The 20,778-nt window shown below is 37.7% G+C and overlaps 1 protein-coding gene and 1 long non-coding RNA gene across 2 annotated transcripts in view; one reads left to right on the top strand and one right to left on the bottom strand.

Annotated features, from left to right (window-relative positions):
- RAP1GDS1 (Rap1 GTPase-GDP dissociation stimulator 1) overlaps positions 1–20,778 on the bottom strand; it is a 101,719-nt gene that overhangs the window by 78,862 nt on the left and 2,079 nt on the right. The window lies entirely within an intron of this gene.
- LOC309671190 lies at positions 785–17,328 on the top strand. Its single transcript, XR_014269116.1, has 4 exons — positions 785–827; positions 2,114–2,163; positions 9,962–10,030; positions 17,290–17,328. It is a non-coding gene; the product is annotated as an uncharacterized lncRNA (long non-coding RNA).

Here is a 20,778-nt window from a genome sequence, read left to right on the forward strand (position 1 = left end):
TTCAGTTATTGAACAAATGCAGGATCTGATTTTGTACAAAGCCCTCAGGCTCATCTTTCACCATCAACAGTGAGAATTTTGCCTGAATAAGATACCCAGGCTCAAAATTAATACTGTTAACTCCAATTGTATGTCTCCTCGTGAAGCCTCAGGTAAGTCAGATGTTACGAAATACTAATCTGTAACACAGCATGTTTCTAGCTATTATGAGTTTCCTGAAAACCTTGAATATGGAAAGGAAGCACTTAAAAGGCACAGGGCAAACGATGAGTCTGCAGTGTGTTACAGATTTTGTTTCTTTGCTTCTTAACCTGTCTGGTTTGAAGGTCATCCTGTGATTTACCAGACAATGGAGATTTTCAGTTTTCAGATATTTCTTACTGACAATAAACCCACAATGATGCCAGGAAAGGAGGATTCATATAAATTCTCTTGGATTTTATGTTTACCAGAGTCCTTCAATGGAAATCTGACATCGCTACTGTCAGTGGTCAGAAATCAAGGTTATTTTAATACTTAGATATTTTTTTGTTTTCTCTTATAAAAACACATTCTTTAAGTCTGTTTCTTAAAAAGCCTGTTTCTAAATCCTGCTTTTAATATGACCATTAATCGGGTATATAAATCCACCTTTTAAAAATTCACTAAAAAGTTGTGATATTTAAATTACCATACATCTCATCTCTCTTTTCTTACCCTACTTACAGAAATGACAATCTCTGAAGCAGTCAACATCTTTGCATTAAGGGAAGGTATATGTGTAATTTTGCGTAGTAGGAAAAAATAACAAGCTTTCTGACACATTCTCTACAAGCATTTCAAATATAGTAAGTTAAGAAACAAAATCTCAGCCCTTGTCCTGTTGAGTGTTAATAAAATTCCATCTGGTCACTTAGGAGCTGTGCCAACATTACCACACAAAGAGCCTTTGAGCCGTTAGAATATTCAAGAGTCATTTGACAGCTTTTTTATTTACCTTTTTTTTTTTTTTTTGCCAAATACGCACCTAATAGTGTACAGATGGTTAGGTTCTAACAAGTTTACTTGCATGTAAACTTGAAACTAACCTTGAAAGTAAACTGCTGAGGTTTTGCTTTGGGTTGTTGCTTCCCTTCATGTATTTTTTCTAACATTTAGGATTGTTCAATCTACTGCTGCTCCAAATTCCCTATTAGGCAAATACAAAGTGAAAGTGAAAACCTGGTGCACAGTTGTTCTAAAACCGTAAACACAGTAAGAATCTGCTCAGCTTGCTCAGGGCCAATGGAATGGGAGTAGGTACAGGGAGTTAAAGTCACAGTAGACAGAAAGTTAAAGAGAAGTTCAGTGACAAAAATCTTCACAGGGGAAACAAATCTCAAGAGCCATTCTAAGCAATGAGAGAGATTTCAGCAACAGATGGGTACTATGCTCACTATATATTAAGTATATATCTTTTAGTGCCAAAATCCATTACAGAGTTATTCTTTAGTCATTGTGCTAAACTATGTGTATTTAATAGAGAAATATAAATTCTACACTGTAATTTATATTCAAATTTGCCTTGGAAAACCAAAACTGGTTTGCCAAAAAAACACACCCCTAATTAAAAAAATTGTTCTGAGTGACCTGATCTCGCTTAAAGTTAGCCCAGCTTGGCACAGGAGGCTATATTAGGTGACCTCTGATGTCCCTAATGACTTAATTTTTCATGTGATGCTATGAGTCTATCTGATCAGGTTGTATACATCATGAACACCTAGCACTGAATTGCTTGGCCTGATCTATAGCCTTCAACGCAAACCAGCTACTAAAATAATCATAGTAATAGCCAAATTATCCGGGAGGATTCACAACGTTGCAAGACTGGCAGAGGTAATCTAGGTGATCCACTTCTGCACTATATTGCATCAAAAGAGACAGGTAAAACAATACTGAATGCTCCACCAGACTCTCAGCTAGAGGATCAGTTGTCTGGGATATGAGAAATACAGTGAGACAAAAATGCTATTTCAGTTATAAGAAGTGGTTTAGTAACACTCCCTCCTCATTCCTATCCCTCCACACCTTTTAACTGAATCAAGTATAAAATCTAGAAATTAATGGGATTAATTTATATCTTAAATCTCTGTAGGATAAGCACTCAGAAGACAGAGAAGGCCCTGATTCTCTCACTACTTACCTGTGAGTAACTTTTTCATTCTTACTGGAATATTTTTGTAAGTAGCCTTCCACATGTGCATAAACACTTGGAGGTCCTAACATGTAATGAGATACTAAAGAGAATACAACTGTAAAAACATCGACTATGTTTATTGTTGTCTTAATTAATTTGTGGGCAATTCAACAAAATGGGAGTTTTGAAAAGGATTTGAACAGAAAGATCTTTGCTTTGACATTCTCTTTCAACTCTTGACTGTGGACTTAATTAAAACCAGCTACTCCAGTCTTCAAGGCCATAACATATATGATTAGGATGCAAAGAGCAATCTACTACAGAAAATAGGTTTGAGCAGTGGGAAAATGGCGATTAATCTAGGAAAAACTGAAGCTTTAAAGAAAGGCTACAAAAGACCTAATGACGGAACATAATGATGTTTCCACGTGTTCTATGATTACTCAATTAGTGCTACATTTTTAAAGGTATGTTGGCAGATTAAATGAAGTTGTCATTGAAAATTAACAATTTATGTAATCTGCTTTTGTACTCCTGGTCTGAAATCTTAAATTTTTATCAGTTAATAACTTTTCTTTGTTTTGCTACTGTTTTTTTGCATGTGATTATGGGATACAAATTGTTGTACCTGCCTGTAAATGCATACCATTCTAGAAGGAAGTCTGGACCTTGAGCATCTTTCTGAACAGTAAGCCCTTTAAAAACTCTTACAACCTGGAGACTTGAATTTCCCAGTCCTTTTCCAAGCTAAAAAATTGTTTACTTTGCTGGATCTTCAAGCAGCTAATTTTAAATTCAAGGTTGATCAGAGCACTCTTAGCAACCCATTTGCTCCTGGTCCAAATATTGACTTGAGTTTCTCCGCGGCAGTTGCTATCATGGTGTCCTGTGCTGATATAGTTCCCTTAGTATGTTAGCTCTGTTAGAAACCTCTGATGCTTGACACAAAACGTGTCTAAACCTCAGCAAGGAGAGTAAATATTTACCCTGATATAAGGTCAGTTTGTATTCTATTCTTTTAAATTTTTTTTTATAAAATCTTTTTGTAAGGAGCTATATATATAAAATAATACATCTATCACTGGTAAAATAAAGCTTAAAAACAAATGAAAAAAAGTCATAAATGAAATTAGTTTAGCTGTTCCTAATTAAAAAGACATAAGACATTCTGTTATGCAACAACATTCATGCAAGTTCCATTTTCCTTCTTGACAACAAGATACATATCCTAAACCAGCTGCTCTACTACACTTGTTCCACCCAGTTATCTTTTTATGGAAGCATGCACTTTTCCCCCAATTTTCTATCCCAGGAGAAGGTTGAAAGTTGCAGCCTCTGTATCTTGTCAGACTGGGGGATTTCACAATTATGTCTCAAAGGGCTCATATTCCTTAGATGTGAAGTCTTAATGGTGATTTATGCTGGTCTCCAGAGAACTTTCAAAATTTGCTTTTAATTTGTTTTTATTTAATTTTCCCCAAAATTACAAAAAAAAAAAATCACTACTTTTAATTACAAGCTACATGATAATTACAAACTCTGCATGCAAGCTTTCAGCCCTGAAAATATACTTTTCAAATTTGATGAGTGTGTGCAAACATGTTCATAATGGAAGTGACCTGCCATTTGTGCTATTGTTTGGGTTTCAGTGAGTTTGTTAGAAAGAGATCAACTGCAAATCTAATACATGACTCTAAACTCCTTTATTTACAAATGTCTTACAATTAAAAATTCATATGGTGGTAAGTACTTGTTTGCCAGTATTCTCCTACTAAAGTTACTCTCAGCAAAACATTTTTGTCCCACGGAAAGAAGGGAGGGCAAGACTATTACATAAGAATGTGCCTTTCCTCCTGAAAACACAATTGTGTTAAAACCTGTAATTCAAAAATTTCCTTTAACCACAGAAGGGCTGACAGAAGTGTGACAGTCTCCTTATGCCTTGGAGAAAAAGGTTTTTTAAAATTCTCTAATGTTAATGAAGGATACAAAGGAAATTAAGTCAATTCTGGAAAGCACTGCTTCTTGGCTGGTGAGATTGTCTGATGCCACTAGGCCATCAATTTAGCAGTTCAGCACAAATTACTAAGATGGCCCCAAATCAACAATATGCACTTTGTAGGCAGATTGTGGTGCCCACATATTGTAAACTGAAGACTGGGTTGTCAGTATAATTTGTCTATAAGCTTTTAGGGCCAAAAAGGAGTTTGTTTTTAAAGGTATCCCGTACTGCCTTAAACCTGGTGTTTTTAAGATTAGTAGACATCTGTGGTTAATTCCTCTAGTGGTAAATATTTACCTATTAATGCAGCTATTTTTTCTCACTTAAGAATGCATAGGATGTAGAGCATTAATAAAAACACTGCAGTGATAGGACCAGCTCAGATGCTCTCTAGAGGAAAAGGATTCAACTGAGTTTTCATGTAAGACTGACATAAAACTGCATAATCAGATGGCAAAATTAAAATGGTGCACAAAACGCTTAATATAACCCTATTTTAAAGAAAGATGTACACAAAACCCACTAGTATTCTGCATGACTGCTGCAGTTATAAGAGATCATTAACCTTTGCACAGCATTTAAGAGCTTTATTTAGTAAAAATTATACAACAGTGACAGTGCAGTAAACGTGGTACTGATGTTCTGAGGCAGCACATTCCAGTATGTATGCGCAGCTGGGTAAATCATAATCCAAATGTTCTAGGCCTCAAGTATTACTTCAAACCACTATGACAAACATTTGAATGAGAAGATGCAATATGTATCTGCTGAAAATATGTTTTTGGAGAGAGAAAACCTGACAGTGCAAATCAGGGGGAAAAAATCTCAAAAAGAAAAGGCTACTTTATAGGTCTTACATCTCATGACTCTTAATTAAACTATTAATCTCCCACTCTGCAATCAGCTGTGTTTGGACAACATCCCAAAACCAAGTGAAATGCTCCCAAGACACATGTATTTGTAGGAAGCTCAATAAAAAAGGCAACCAAGATTACTTTTAAAATATATTTATTTTGGGGAAAAAAGACAAAAGATTTCTGCAAAATACCACTTGTTACATTAAATTGCATGTCATTTGTTTCCCCCCCAACCAGGATCTGAGTGTGTTGCAAAGTGGAGGAGTGCTTTGCTTTTACTGCTTAATAACCATCTTTCAGACTAAGCAAAGGGTCATATTGACAGAAACAGAGAGGAGTCAGGCTCTGCATACAATCTGCAGATCTCAAGAATGAAGGGCAGAACTAATAGCAGATGGGGAGGACAAAGAAGGATACAAGGTTCTGTGACAATTGGGTACAGTTGCAAATGTTATGGGCCCCAGATCAATAATGTCCACTGTACTCTCAAAGACATTTATCCCTCTGATGACCAAGCAGATCTTGACTGACCTTTAAATACAGGGGAGAAAAACCAGAAAATCGGGTTTATACACAGAGGTGACTCTAGGAAGCCTACTTCCCATGGTCCCATTCACCTGTCACCAAATTCTGGATAAATTTAACCTTTTTTTCCTTTGAAGTTCCACATGCATTCAGCTTAAGCCCATATCCAGCACTCTTCTAGTTCTCTCAGGCAGCTTAATAACAAAATTCATTTATTAGCCTTATTGGGATCTAAGGGAGTGACACTCCCAGGCCTTCCTTCAAATGTGCCTGTTACACACAGGCAACATAGGAATGCTTGGAGAAAGGCACTCACATCCAACAGAAAGTAGATGCCAAAAACATGAAAGTGCCTTTCATGAAAAACCTAAATATGAAAAGGCATGAAAGCCTAAACATGAAAATAAACCCAATGCTATCCTCTACCTGAAAGGATTTAAATTCAGTTTCCCAGAAACATACTCAAACCAGATTTTTACATTTTTTGTGTGAGGACTGAAATCGCTTCTACCTCTTCTGTTGAGATATATTTTATATTACGCAGTCATTGCATAAAACAAATGAACAGTCACAGGAAAAAGTGATGGAACTAAACACCTCCACCTTTTTAAAAACATGCCTTGACTTATTAGTCAAGGCTATGAATGTGTACCACTATTAGGCCTGGTTTTCTGGTCTGTTTGAGGGCACAGCTTCAATTTCAGGCAGAGAAAAAGCCTGGACTATTCTCTTTCCTGTGTAAACATGTGCCTAACCCAAGGAAGGTAAAGGTGGTAATCCAGTTGCGCCTCTTCCTCCATTCACATTTGAAAAGGAAGAGGAATGAAGGTTCAGACTGTAATAGAAAAGGTGCAGGCATCCACCTCTCAAAAATAATTCCAGGTCCTGGGCTTAAGGCAGAAATTGTGCTGATCAGAAAACAGTATGCATATTAATTATGGGTGGTTTCCTGCTGAGCTCGGTAGGTGATCCTACTCTGAACTCTCCAGGCACTGTTTATTTCAAGCGCCAAAACTCCTGGCTCAGGTTTCTGAATGCCACACTGGGTGTAATGCAGTCTGTCCCTAACCATGTGTCTACAGAAAAACTTCCACCGCATAAGTATTTCAGGATATTAATGTTATTTATTTTATGCCACTTTCAATCATTGTCTCAGAGAATTGTATCACTGTTAACTGCACTTGTGCTGTTACACTGGTCTATAATGTCAGTAAACTACCCAAGGTAGACAGACTCTTAGAAGGACTGAGCTACTGATCGACTGCCAGTCCTTTTGCCATTAGGGCTGAAAGATGCAGCAGTACTTCAGAAGGTAGGCAAGCACAGAACAGAAGTCAAAACCCAGCATAACTTTCTGAGAGGTGATTTCCTGACCAGCCCCTGTATGTAACAAGGGTGCTGCAGCTAGCATGAGTGACTGCACTGAAGAGTTACTTATGGACTGCTTGACAGCCAAGAGACACTGAGAATCTTCGCAATGCTCTGTCAATAGTCTGAAAAACTCCAACAATGTGCCTTAGCCCACCCTCCTCTAGGCATCTTGCACCAACATTAAGGAACAGCACAGTCCTCTCTATATTGTATGTTTATAATTGTTTGCAGCAAGGAAATTCCTCATGGTCAGCATGTATAACTCCCACAGATGCCAGCCACAAAGGGACCACACTTGAGGAAAGAATCTCTCCTATTAAGCTTTCCAATTACGCTTTTTCTGAAACTTTATTTTCTTAATTATAATTGGTCCTTTGAAAGTGGAAGAAAGGGGAAGTGGAGAAAAGAATAGTTCAGTAGTTGTGACACATTACAGGGGGAAAGCTCAGAGACACGTTTCATGGAGTAAATGTGTGGATTATGCACAGGCCTAAAGCTGCTGTCAATTTTAACTACTGTTGATATGCTGATAGACCAGGATGCTTCTGTATCAGCAGGCATAGATCAGTGCAGCTTTATTGCTGGCCATATTCCATTTACTTCCAGAAGCTGCATGTAAGAAAAATTTTAAAAAGCGTTATCTGGTTTAATGTCCTTCCTCTCCTTTTTATTAACACACAAAAGCCTCATATGGAATGTTATTGAGGTAATATTAATTAATACAGTCAGCAATTGATCTTTAAAACAATATTTATCAGGAAAATTGCTAATGTTTCAGCTATAAGCACATGATAAAAATCAGCCTTTCTCCTTCCTCATGTCCCATCAAAATAGGCAGCTAGGCACAGTGAGTAGTAGTTTGGTAACTGTTGATAATTTCAAATCCTCTATAAATCCAGCAGATGACATGCATAGCTCCTTCTGTATCTCACCTAGACGTTGTTTCTTCTCAGAATAAGCCCCCCCTATTCTATGTCAGCACTCTTCATGTGTAATCAGAGTTGGACTCCTCTAAGGAAAAGATTACAGGAAGGCCCAGAGGGAGAGAACTAACAAACTCTACTAGCACTGAAGAATCCATAGTATCCCAGGAAATGCATGTCTGTGCGTTGCCACCCTTTTATATGGAAGTTTGTCTTCCCTGTGAGTAGGATCCACTGTGATAATCCCTTGAAAAAATGTACAGTTATGTCCCACTAGAGAAGTTAAATGCCTTTGACAAAGGAATTATTCTCTGATCTAGTTGAGCAGAAGTTTAGATTGTCATATTTCAGGTCTTCACCACAGGTGCTCTAGAGGGATAAAAATAGTGGCAGATGCTACAAAATAAACTCTGCTAGTGTAAAATCATCTATCTTGGAAAAGCTTCCTCTTGTTCCAGGTTGATAGAAATGTATTACTGAAGCTGGAAAAACAATATTTTTTAAAAAAATAATACATAAGTAAAAGCACAATGTGTTGGGATGAACGGACCTAATTTAGGTAGAGCCTTTTACCTCTACAGTTAAGTCAGATATGGGCCATGACAGACAGATTGTGACTATGACTAAATAGGGGGACTCGGGAGAGCTTCTGGCTCATCATATTCCATGTCAGAGAAAGTTCAAGGTATTCACTGTCCCCTGCTTAGCTGGAAAGGAAACTGGACACATAGACAAGGTGGAAGCTATGTCATGCTCAGTAGGGCTCTTACAAGAATGACTGGGAGATCTGGACACAATGGTTTCCCATTAATTGCTCCTGCAAGTCAATCTCAATGCATTTCTCATCAACTAAGCACAGAAAAAGCTGAAATCCCATTTAGGCTACACCTGAGAATCCATATTTCATCATCAGTGTGATGATGTGATTCTGTAGAATTAAGTCTGTTGGGTGTACAGAAATTAAGGTTTGCCATCCTTGATTCACTTGCATTAAATGATTGCCAGTAACTCATGTTCACTTGCAACTGCAAACGTTAGTCTAACAAACACTCCTAGACATTTTTTCAAGTATACAGACTTTTTTAGTTTTTCTAGAGTCACAGATATGAAGTGTTTATCATTGCTTTACTTAGTATCAAGAAGTCAAATGTGAGTCTACACAGCCCTATATAGACTGGTTAAAGTCCAGATTTTGAGTATGCAGTTTGTGTTCGAAACCAGTATAGCCTGCAGGTAGATATGCATTTGTAATCTTTCGCAGACAACATTAAATTTGGGGGAACAGCTGGCATACCAAATAGTAATCCAGAGGCACATTTCAGAAACTTGGGGACTGGATCAACAGAAGTCTCATGACGTTCAACAAGGATAAATGCCAAGTTCTGCAGCTAAGGCAGTATAACCCCAAGCATCAATGCAGGCTGGGAACAAACTGTTGAAAAGACCCGGGGGTTACAGTGGATGCCAAGTAAAGCATGAGGCAGCAGCATGCTCTCAAGGTAAATAAAGCAAACTCTATATTGGTTATATTAGGAGTGTGGCCAGCAGATCAAGGCTCTGCTTGATGCCTGGCAAGGATTTGTGTGTCCCAAAATTCTTTCTTTGGTTCTGGGTGTCCAAGATCAAGAAGGATACTGAAAAATGGGAGAGAGTCTAGGACAGGGCTACCAAGATGGGCATGTGCCCACAACCCATGACATGTAAGGGGAGGTTGGAGGCTTCTTTAATCTGGCAAAGAGGAGGCTAAGGGGGGCCTGCAGCTACCTGAAGGGACATTACAGAGACTACAGAGGCTTCAAGTAGTAGCTAGTCATAGCTGACCTGGTTCTAGTGTTGGAAACAGTCCTGCTTCAAAATCCTTCCAAATGACAATTCTGTATTTCTCCTGATTCCACAAATCTGTTCAAGTTTTAGCTCAAAACACCTTCACTGTTTTTACCACAGAGCTTATTACAGTGCCTCCAAGTAGGACATGGTTCTTACAGGTATATCTAAGTCCTGTGTGACAGAAAAGTAACTGCTTGGTTGTACTAAAAATCAGCAGAGCACAGATTAGAAAAATCCTGATCTGACTATTCCTGCTATCTAACTCTTACGTAACAAATCTTTTCCTTTTCTTTCCAAACAGATAAGTACCCTTATGTTCCACAAAACATGCAGCAGTTTGGGGCTCAAGAAGAAAAATCCTCAAATACAAGTAAGAGAGGACTCCTTTGTATGTATAAAATTATTTCCTTTCTCTTGCTAACATACTGTTAATTTTTATTGTGAGATTCTTGTCTTGAATTTACTCAACAGTGTAAGTATTTTTGGTACCGCTTGAATTCCCACATATAAGAAGACAGACTGTGATTGTAAAATATTATGGAAGTTAAGTCTTACTATTGGGAAAAAGCAACTTGTTGGGTATGATGTAAATTTATCTTGATTTGGCAAGTCCTTTATATTACTCCAGAACGATACGAGCACAACTTTGAAGAACAGAGAAGGTGGACTCCCTTTCACTGTAGTCTTCAGTTGTAAAGGCAAACAAAAAGAGCTTGAATGAGGCTTGCTTTCTATAGCAATATTTTAACACTGAGGAAACATTATTAATTATTTCTATCTCTGAAAAGAAAAAAGAAGCATTAGAAATGTGAATTGTGGTTAAAAAAGATATCAAAATTTGTGAGATGATAGTGTACATGACGCAAATGGAACATAAGTACCAAAGAGGTGATTTTGTGAACTACAAAAGTATATTAATTTTCAATTTTCCTATTAAAAGAAGCTGTTAGGAACTTCCCAGCCTTTTAATTGGTAGATGGTATGTGTATAATGAAATAATTATCAAAATACCCATAAACTTTACATTTTGAGGTGAATATAGAGCTGTGGTCTGAACACAGGCCTTTGAAAATGCCACTTTCAATTCTAGCTGTCTTTATGACACCTTTTGCACCTTGATATCTCTTTTACTGATGCATTGTCACACTAGAAAACCACATTTTAGGAGCAAATATTTTCAAAAATATCGAACCAATATCTCTTTTGCAAAGCATGCCTTTCATTTGTTAGGCTACTTGTTTACTTTCATGTTCCAGAGTTCAAGGTAAAAATCTAGTTTTCACTTACTTCCTGTTTCCCTATCTGGGTCAATAGCAGCCTTCTGCAATACACTAACTTTAAATCCTGCATGACAATGGGAGTAGAGAGGAAGACACCTTTTTACAATCTACTGTCTTGGTCCTGTTTTTACTATTTTAAAGAAAGAGATTGAGGAGGGAGGGTTAAATTTGAGTTTAGTTTTATTTCCCTGCTTCACTTTTCATGTAGTTAAACATATTATCTTCACTCTCTCAGTTAAAAGGCTATTTAGATGAATTCATGTTTATAGATCCCTCTGAAGAGGATTTTTTTAAATGATAGAACTCAGAACTTTTCAGTAACTCTCTAATGCACGAGAAGTCAGATTTCCTCACCTGTGTCTGACATCATGATATGCTGAACTGACTAGTCTTTTGAGAATACAACTCCTAATTCCCTTGTGCCGCAAATTCTCCAGTGTACTAAACATCTGCAGCTTTTTCTGGCTTCCACAGCTGTGAGTCACTGCAGCCTAAAAACTGTATGCAGATTTTAAAACCATTAATTCTACTAAACCATGATGAGTATTTAAAAATGAGACTTCTTCAAGTCATCTCAAATATGAAGGTACCACAGGCATCATTTTATTAGTCATCACTTTATTACCCATTATCCTATGGTCATTTATGTCCAGGCAGAATATAAAAGCTACAATTTGAGCCCAATTGCCATCTTAAATCAAATTTGAAGTCACTTTATGCATAATACAGGGCAATAGGGAACTGAGGCCATAATCTGACTACACAGAAGCTTCAGCAGCAAAGCTGGTTTCAACAGATTACCTTTTCTAAATGCTCTGCAACCAGGTCACTTAAAGCACTACAATAGGGCGTCATTTAAACCTACAACACACATTTAAATGTGTCATTCAACATTTTGCCATATTCAATTTAAAGAAGTCATGTTGCAGCACTGAATAAAAAGGTTTACTTTCATTAAATTAATGCCTCTTTATAAGCTCTGTCTTGAGCATGCAGATCTTTCATGTCAAAGCAACCAGACTTTCTTGTCTGATGGTTTTACGTCACCATTAGATTGCACTAGATGAAGCAGCAGAAACCCTTAGAATTAAAAAATTCAAATTATATGCTGAATTATGGAGACAAATCAGTTCCACAAATACAGAGCAGAACAGTATGCTCATGTAAACAAGCAGAAATTGGCTTCTAAACTTGCACTGACCCTCTGAAGGTGTTAGAAAATAACACTGAAGTCCAACACATCCTACATGATCAAAGCCTAAGAAGTACAGAATCTTTTACTGTTATATAAATACAATAACCATAGTGGCCATCAAAAACCTATTCTGATTGTTCTTTGAAAGGCCAACAACTAGTGTTAAAACAAAAGTATTTTCATTCCAAACTGTGACTAAAATCAGTAGAGGCCTGTTTTATTACAATGATTGCTTTTGCAGGAAGAACATGAGTCTGGGGAGAAGAATGAAGGAAAAACATCAGGAGCTTACAAGAATTCCTGAATTTTCAAGTTTGATATCTAATCCTTGATCTCAGAGTTACATTTCTGTCTGCCCAAACAGAGTTTAATCTTAATCCGCAAGCAGGCTCCTCAGCATGTTTCTGATTGCAAGAAATACATTTCTGGTAACGGGAAAAAAAAATAATAGGCTCTTCCATTTATTTTTTAAGACATAAAAAGGGTCAAACAGAAAAGCCTGTGTTTCCAAAAACCTGCCAAGATTAAATCATTTTGTAAAATGTGCCTATTAACCAGCTTTCAAAAAATCCAGCAAGTTCTTTATGTACAGCCAAAAATGCTGTTGTGTTGATGACCATTTCTGATTTTAGAAAAGAAAGCAGTTTAGTTTAAATAGTTGCTAAGTATGCTGGCTTCCAATGACACCTTGCTGTTGTGATCGCTGAAGCACAGAAAACTGTTCAGAACTGGAAGAGCTAAGTAGGCTAAAAACAATCCAGTAGTCCACATCTGTTGCTTTTTATCAGAAAGCCTATTTAATATCAATTTAAAGAAAAAAAAAAAGAAAAAGTAAAACAGGCCACCCCTTGCTAACTTGAAGTGCTGTATTATCTAGGGCATTTCTCTCTCCAGCCATCAGTTTTGAACTGGGTACACATACTGAACTCAAATTTTATGATCACAAGAGAACTCCTCTAGTCTCTTCCAGAGACTGTGTAAGAAGTCTTAAATTCTACCTTGTTCTCAACAGCCAAAAAAAGAACTGTGATGCCTTCACCCTCCTTGTAAAGGGAGAAGTTATGGCCTTCATAACGATAAACAAGCGCTTCAGATAATTTCTGGGATGAAGACGCATTCTGAAGAAGTGTATTGAACTGTTTTTTTTTCTCTCCACCATTCTTGCCTTCAGAGCATTAAATGTCCACACTCTAATATATGTCATTAGAAGCATAATGTGTAGCAGTCTTGCAAAGAGAGATTCCTAACATTTTCTGAGAATATCAGAAAGCACCGAAAGCCATCATCTAATGGCTACAAAGGGAGTTTCTGAAAACATAATTTTTCCTTTTCCCTGTGCTGCTACAAGATAGAACAAAGGTCACTGTATGTATATTAATAGCTTATGACACTGCTTACTATTCCTTTTACATGACAACATTCTAATATGATGATCTCCATGTTAAATTGGTTTCTTCTTTGATATAACAAATTACATAAACTATATAATTCCATCAATTTTTAAGAAAAATCAAGTTCTCAAGTTCACCAAATCACTTTATCATAGCATAAGGCTCTCTTCATTTGGCAAGTACCTTCAGGTGCTACCTGTTAGTATAGAATCAGACCTACAAATAAAAGACATTTTAACAGTGCTTCTGATGGTCAAAATCAGTTCAATGTCTGCCATTTTTCCCCCCAACTGTATAAACTGGAGACCCAATATTACTACGTCTTGAAACAATGGGGTGATGTGTGCCATTTCACATGGTTTCACCAAAACAGGACAGTTTAAGCTCTACTACAGCTGAGTCAGAAAAGCAGATTCCCAATTACTTCAGTGGTACTTAGTGTGGGCTTTGTGTGGGTACAAGAATGCTGTATAAATAGCATTTACATGAATAGGGCACAGTTCTGTATGATTACTTTCCTATGAGATACAATCTTTCATATATTCTCACTTATTGTACAAGTACATTAGGCAAAGCTGAAGCATGATTTTAAACTGGTTGTAAATAACTGATATTTAATGGAAGAGAAGAAAAAAAATCACTTCAGCTCTTGAAATTAGAAAGTGGAGCACCAGTTTTTCAATTCTTTCCCTAACAAAGATAGTAGAAAGGGTGGATGATGGAAGAAGCTGTCAGATAGCTAATTAATAAAGACAGAATCAGAGGAGGAGAGAGAGTGGGAGATAGGAGGAAAGACAGAAAAGAACAGATAACTGGAGGAGGTAGAGAGGAGGAAGATGTTATGGAAAACTGGGCAATGAAATAAAGAAGCCTGAAGGAATAGGATGGCTGTGGAAGAGAGTGCGAAGAGTAAGAAAGGATTCTTAGGTAAAATAGAAAAGACTTGAAGAAAATAAGTACATTGTAACATCAGATAGAGAAGTGTGGTTTTTGCCTGGAAAGTGCACACTGTATTTTGGGCACTGCTGCACATAAACGTATTGATTAGTATCTTTGATTGGACTGAAGCACTATCTTGCTGTAAATGAGTGATGGAATTTTTAAAACGGCAAACCCCCCCTGAACCTGACTGGTTCCTCTCAGCAATTCCTTATGTACATGTTCCATCTCTTTCCCTCCATTGTCAACATTTCCTTGCTTTTCCCCTAATTCCATATGGCAGGACCCAGCATGTCTCTATATTCTCCCTGAGCTTCGTGAAGAACTAGGTAAGAAAGGGGATCACCCGACAGGTTTTGCAGGATGAGAACAAATGTATTTGTATAAAGCCTATTAATGGATTTCTAAATTCATTTAATCATACCAGACATTTTTACAATGAATGTGTTCACAGACCAGTGTTCTGTTGTGGTTGGCCTTTTTTTCCCCCCTTATAGAACAACATCCTGATCCTAAAATCAGTTCATAAGGACGGGAGAGGAAGGAGGAAAAATAATGGCTACTTGTTACTTAGGGGAGAGGGAAAAAAAGAAAGACAGAGAGGTAAGTGGGGAAATACCTCCTAACTGTTCATTGCTGCTGCCACTCCTCTTTATGGTCATGTTCACTCACTGCATTTCCTTTTAAATTGCTCACTGAAGTTCAGGAGGGGTGTCTTGGGTATTTGTACAACAGGGTCCTAGCATGACCAGCAACCCAGTGGCTTCCAGGGTGCACATAAGATTGCTGAAGGAAGCGGTTAGAGATGAAGATACTATTACCAAGTACACTGGACTCAGAAGACTGACTTCAGTCAGTTCCTCCAGAGGCCCAGGAGGGGCAAGTTAAACACTGTGTGGACAGGGAAGATTTAGATAAGAAAGATGTGTACAATCCTGCTTTGGTTTTAAAACCCTTTTCTCTTCCCATGCTTTGTTCCTGCTGTCAAGATGAAACAGCATTTTGATTTAAGGAAATCGTTCCAAAGCCTTCATGTAGCACAAGTAGCTATTTGGCAGTACTGAACTCAAGTTATGCCTGCAGGGTACTGGGTGCTGTCAACTACAAGCATGATGGGATTTCTCCATAGAGAAGGGATATGGGAATGAACTTAGCAAGGCTACAGAATGGAACAGGTGTGCTACTGGCCCCGTAAACAGTGACATGTACTTGTAAGGTTGCATTAAAAGCTAGAAATGTTAAAATAGTCCCATTAATTTAAGTCACTGGACTGTCATGTCCAACATCAAAGACAGGAAGTATTTCTAAATATGCTCCCAAGAGGATTTCCTAGCTGCCAGAGAGCAGGACACCCTTCAGCAACGTGTAGACCTCCTCAGCCAAGCACTCCACTCACCCTGGAGACCATAAAGGCTTGCAGGTGGTCATGTTTTGTGGGGTTTGATATATATGTTAAATAGCTAGGCTAGCAGAATTTTCAGCTTCCATCCATAAATTCTGTCACAGAATTAATCCATATGCTACAATGCAATTTTAGTTTCCAATCTGGGTATAATTAAGGGGAAAAGGGGTAGAACAAAGTTTGTAAAGTGCTGGGTATGACAGAGTTCTCTTCCAACTGTAGGAAGAGAGAAGCATGAGTATTCTATTATATCGGGAGCAGGTGTTGGACTGGTGCATTCTAGAGGTTTACTGAAAGGTGAAGAATGTGATAAGGATAGGGTTTTCAACTCCAGATTTTGTGCCCTGATGCTTCCATATTAGTATATCAGGAAGGCCATAAAAATGCACAGGCAGCTGACAGTGGATATGCAAACTCAAGACTACCAGGAGATGTTAAGCTGTCACCTCTCCAGATCTCCCAAACACAGGCTTGCTCCCCATAGGATGATTGGCAGCCCTGACAAATTTCACCAAGGTTTTGTTCAATCCTCATCATGTCATCCATCCTATACTGCTTAGCTGCTCTCATCTGTGCATTTCAGTCTTCTCACTCAGTCTCCATCTCTCTGTCCAGTCTTACTCCCAAGTGCATTTGCAGACCACAGGCAGTAAGCCTGAAAGAAAGGCTGCTATTCACCATGTGAACTTAAGCACCTGCTTAACTGGATTTAATCAGATACTGAAGTGACTTGTCAAATCTGATTCAACTGATAGGAAGGGTCAACAAAAAAATAAAATTATACACAATTTTTGCATGTTTCTTCAAAATTATTGTGTCCATCAGGCTGGCAAGTATCAGTGGATGGAACCAACTGATGAACTTAAACAACACTGATTAACTTTCATGAATCTCCCTGAGCTACCACTAACACAATGAATAGCTCAGTGTTTTAATAAAAGCTCAGAATTGACTTATGCCTCAGATGCTTCTACAACACATGCCTGGGAAGCAATAAGCTTGTAAGACCTGTGAAATATGAGGACAATGGGACCTAATATTGAAATGGGTCACTTAAACTATTTCCTTAGCAAAAGGGTGATTTTTTTTTCTTTTCCCTGATTTTTATATGTATAAATGTGATTTTTATAAGAGGTTTGTGTCTAACCTAGAAATGGAAAGCATGAAATAAAAGCACTTCATTTATTTTGACCTGCAAATTTTAACACAACTTCGTACAGGCATCTACATTGTCTTAATTTATGCATATTTTGAATTCCAACTACTTCAGACACACACACATTTATTCCCTGACATTTCTTATCAGAATTTGTGAAGAAAATGTATCTGAAAGTGCTTCAAGTAATAGATATTTCTGAGGCACATGCCTTGACAGCACACACTTATACTTGTACAGTTAAGGTATGCTGTATTTATTTGCAGGTCCCAAAGCATCCTGCACTGAATTCCATCCTCTATCTGGAGTTAAACGAACAGCAGTTATCTGGTTTATAGATTTGACAAATTCTTCTGGATATCTGCCAACTTTGTGATCTACTTGAACTACAGCTTAAGAATGGTATGAGATCACCAGGGTTTCTGCACAACTTCAAAGCTCCCTAAACTAGAACTGCGCCAACTCACAGACTGAACAAACGTCTCCAGGCTCTCTGCACAGCTTTGAGACTCCTTGAACCACAGCCATTTGTTTCAGAGAGTTTACAAATTCTATTAGGCATATCTGGAGTGCACGTAAATTCTAATACACATCAGCTATTTTTTGCACTGAAAGGAACTTCAACATTCAGAAGTCTGTGGCTTTCAACTATCATTTCACTCTACCAAACCAAATTTTGTTTTGTTGCTATTACATTAAAATTTGTAAATAGAAACAAATTTTTAGACCATATTTAACAAAAAGAGGCTCTGGGAGATTGTCCTTGCAGTGGAAGCTGCTACTTATAAAATCTCTTACTAGGAAAAGCTCCTTGTCTAATTAAAATTCAAACTGTCATTAAAAAAATTTCTCCATTAGCTGGAGAACACATATCAACATTTTAAGACTCCTAATTTCCAGAAGTTTAGATGTAGTTCATAACCTATTTTAATCTGGAAACAAGTTAAAACCTTAAACGTAATGCCTCCAACAACATCCAGACAGCAGGGATGCTCATTTTCTTGAATGAACAGCACGTGAACAGACCCAGGTGGACTAGTCAACAGCGTAAAGTGGGTTTTCTCTTACATAAGTAACTGGGTCACTGTTTAATGTCCCTTTGTCATCCTAAGACATGAACTGCATCCTGCAACAGAGTTAAGAAGGGATAACAACCAACCTCCTTGACAGATGTCATAGATGAATCTCCGTAGCTTTCTCTCCTGCAAAACGATGATGACATTGTCTTCCCTTTATTAAGCAAATGCTAGTATATGTTAATCTCGTTTGTTGGGTTTTTTTTTACATATTTATAAATAATTAAATTCTCAGAACTTCCAGAAATAAATCAGCTTTACTCGAGGAAGATGGAAAATTATAATGAGTCTTCTCAAGGATTGTCAGCAGCAGCCAAATGGTACAGAAAAAGAGGGTAAAAATCATCTGATTTTATTGACATTTATACCACAACTATTTTCTTAACTTTTTTTTTTTTTTGGGGGGGGGGGGGGGGGGGGGGGGGAGGCAGGGACCACAGAGTACAGTTCCTAATTTCTTTCTCCTATTTCTGTCCTCTGTTGTTCCATTCATCCATTTATTATTCCTGTCTTTCCTTTGCTTCTAATATTTCTCTCCCTTCACACATCTCCCTTAAGGGATTTTTGTTCCCTTCTATTCTTGTCTCTTGTCTTGGTAGCTTTCTCATTTCCATTATTACTGCTTTGTTTCCTTCAGGTTTCAGCTGTTCTTTTGCCCCTTCTCTTTCCACTTTTATTTTGACGCTACAGAGAGCCAGATGTTCCTCACAGACTTCTGAAACCACCTCTGAATATTCTGTTCTCAGGAAACACATTTGTGAATGAAGCCCTTAAGCTAAAGACAAAATTGGTCGGTTTCAGTCTGACATAATAACAAAAGATCACAAATATTGGCAAATAACACAGGAACAGTTATTCATTAAGGAAGGTCAGTCAGAGCTAAGCTAACCTCTGTGGCTGCTTTGGAAGCACACTCCGAGGAACACTACTGAAGCAAAAGAGATGCAGTCTAAAAGCAGTTTCCTCTGTGTTTGTGTTTTAAAGAGAAGATTTTTGCCAAAATCAGTCTTGGGTTTAGGAAATCCTAATACAACATTTTATACTGGCTTCAATTGGTGTATTCTGCCTGGATAGAACTAATATGATGGTGTTGTTAGAAGTCTCATTTTTTAGCAAAAACTTGAAAAGAATTAAAAGTTACCTTTTTGTGCAATTTTCTAAGCGGTTTATTAGGCTGACTTGCATCTCTTGTAAGAAAACCAGCAAAAGAGCTCTCAGGATGGAAGACTTTTTTTCATTAGCTTTCATTCCTCTCATGTCTGAGGCTCCTGATTACATTTTTTAATAAAAAGCAGGCAGGTTTATCCCTATCCTGCCGAAAGCAATACTGCACACACTTGTGCCTGAAGCTCCACTCCCTCCTGCCTCCTTTATTTTGTGAACCAATGTCCTGAAGACAGATAGTGGCTTGCCACACCCTGATCTGTGGTTCAGTTTGGATTTGGTTTTGAGAACCACCGGGCTGACCCCAAAACTTGATACATAGTTGCACATGGTAATTCTTCAGGAAAACTGGGAGAGAAAATTGAGTATATTGAGAGAAGAGGGGCAATACAAATCTTTGTTCTGACAACAGTGTAGCTAAACGGACGGTACTTAAATCCATCTATGTTGTAGCCCCTGTACCTTATCTATCTTGTCATCATGCTATTACTGCTAGGTATTGTAAAAAGAGTCTATGAAACTCACTGGTCTCACTGTGCAACTAGTAGGTTGCTCTCCCAGTTTGTTGCCCAGCTAAGCACCTAAGTATGTATTTTCATCAGAGAAGAGGCTGCCTTCCATTTCCTGCTAACAAAACCAACAGTCTCAAAATGGAAGAATATTTTTATGAGCTTTTGCTATTAGAGACCATAATATCAACACTTCAAAGAATCTGATACGTGCCATAAAAAACAATTTGTGATCTGTATTTGTATTCTGCACACAAACTATCATATGCAGTGTTTCTCCATCTTTCAGGGCCAATGGGTTACTGTTGAGTGGTCAACACATAACCAAGTTCCTGATTTTTATTTTATTAATTTACATCTGTGGAATAACTGCAGCCTGCTGACAAAAAACTCCACAGGCCACTGCTCCAAAATAGAAAGCTTTTCTCAGATACAGTGTGTTTGCATGAGGATGGAAGTTGTGTTTTTCAAGGTTAAAACCAAGAGAGTTGACTGGGGAAAGGGGCCATTCACCGTGAAACTGAAGCATTACATTAGTAACTGAAAAGTAAGAACCTGTAATTGTTCCTATAAAACCAGAAGTAAAGTACTGGTGGTGCACATGTCATCTCAAGTATTCAAAGTGATCTACTGCCAGGAGTACTTAAGGCAACTTGCCTCTCAAAGCCAAAATTTGGATATTGTTTAAACTGTACTCAGACACAACTTTAAAAACTATAAATGCAAGCAACAAAAATAATAATTTCAGAAGGAATTGGTATTAATGAGAGGAAATCACTATCCTCTAGGAAGAAACAACTGTCATGAGTATGTCTTCAGAGCAACACACACTTGGAACCAGAGTGGCAGCAGAGATATTTCTATACAGTAAACATAATGTAGATCCATATATACATATTAAGTCTTTTTAACAACAGAAATTTGATTTGAGTTAGAATATACCTGCTTGGGCTTCCACTTTATATCATTAGTATACAAACCAGCTAATACCATACCAACCTTCATA

This window comes from Vanellus vanellus (assembly GCF_965231255.1).
Source record: "Vanellus vanellus genome assembly, chromosome: 4".
Classification (NCBI taxonomy): Eukaryota; Metazoa; Chordata; class Aves; order Charadriiformes; family Charadriidae; genus Vanellus; species Vanellus vanellus.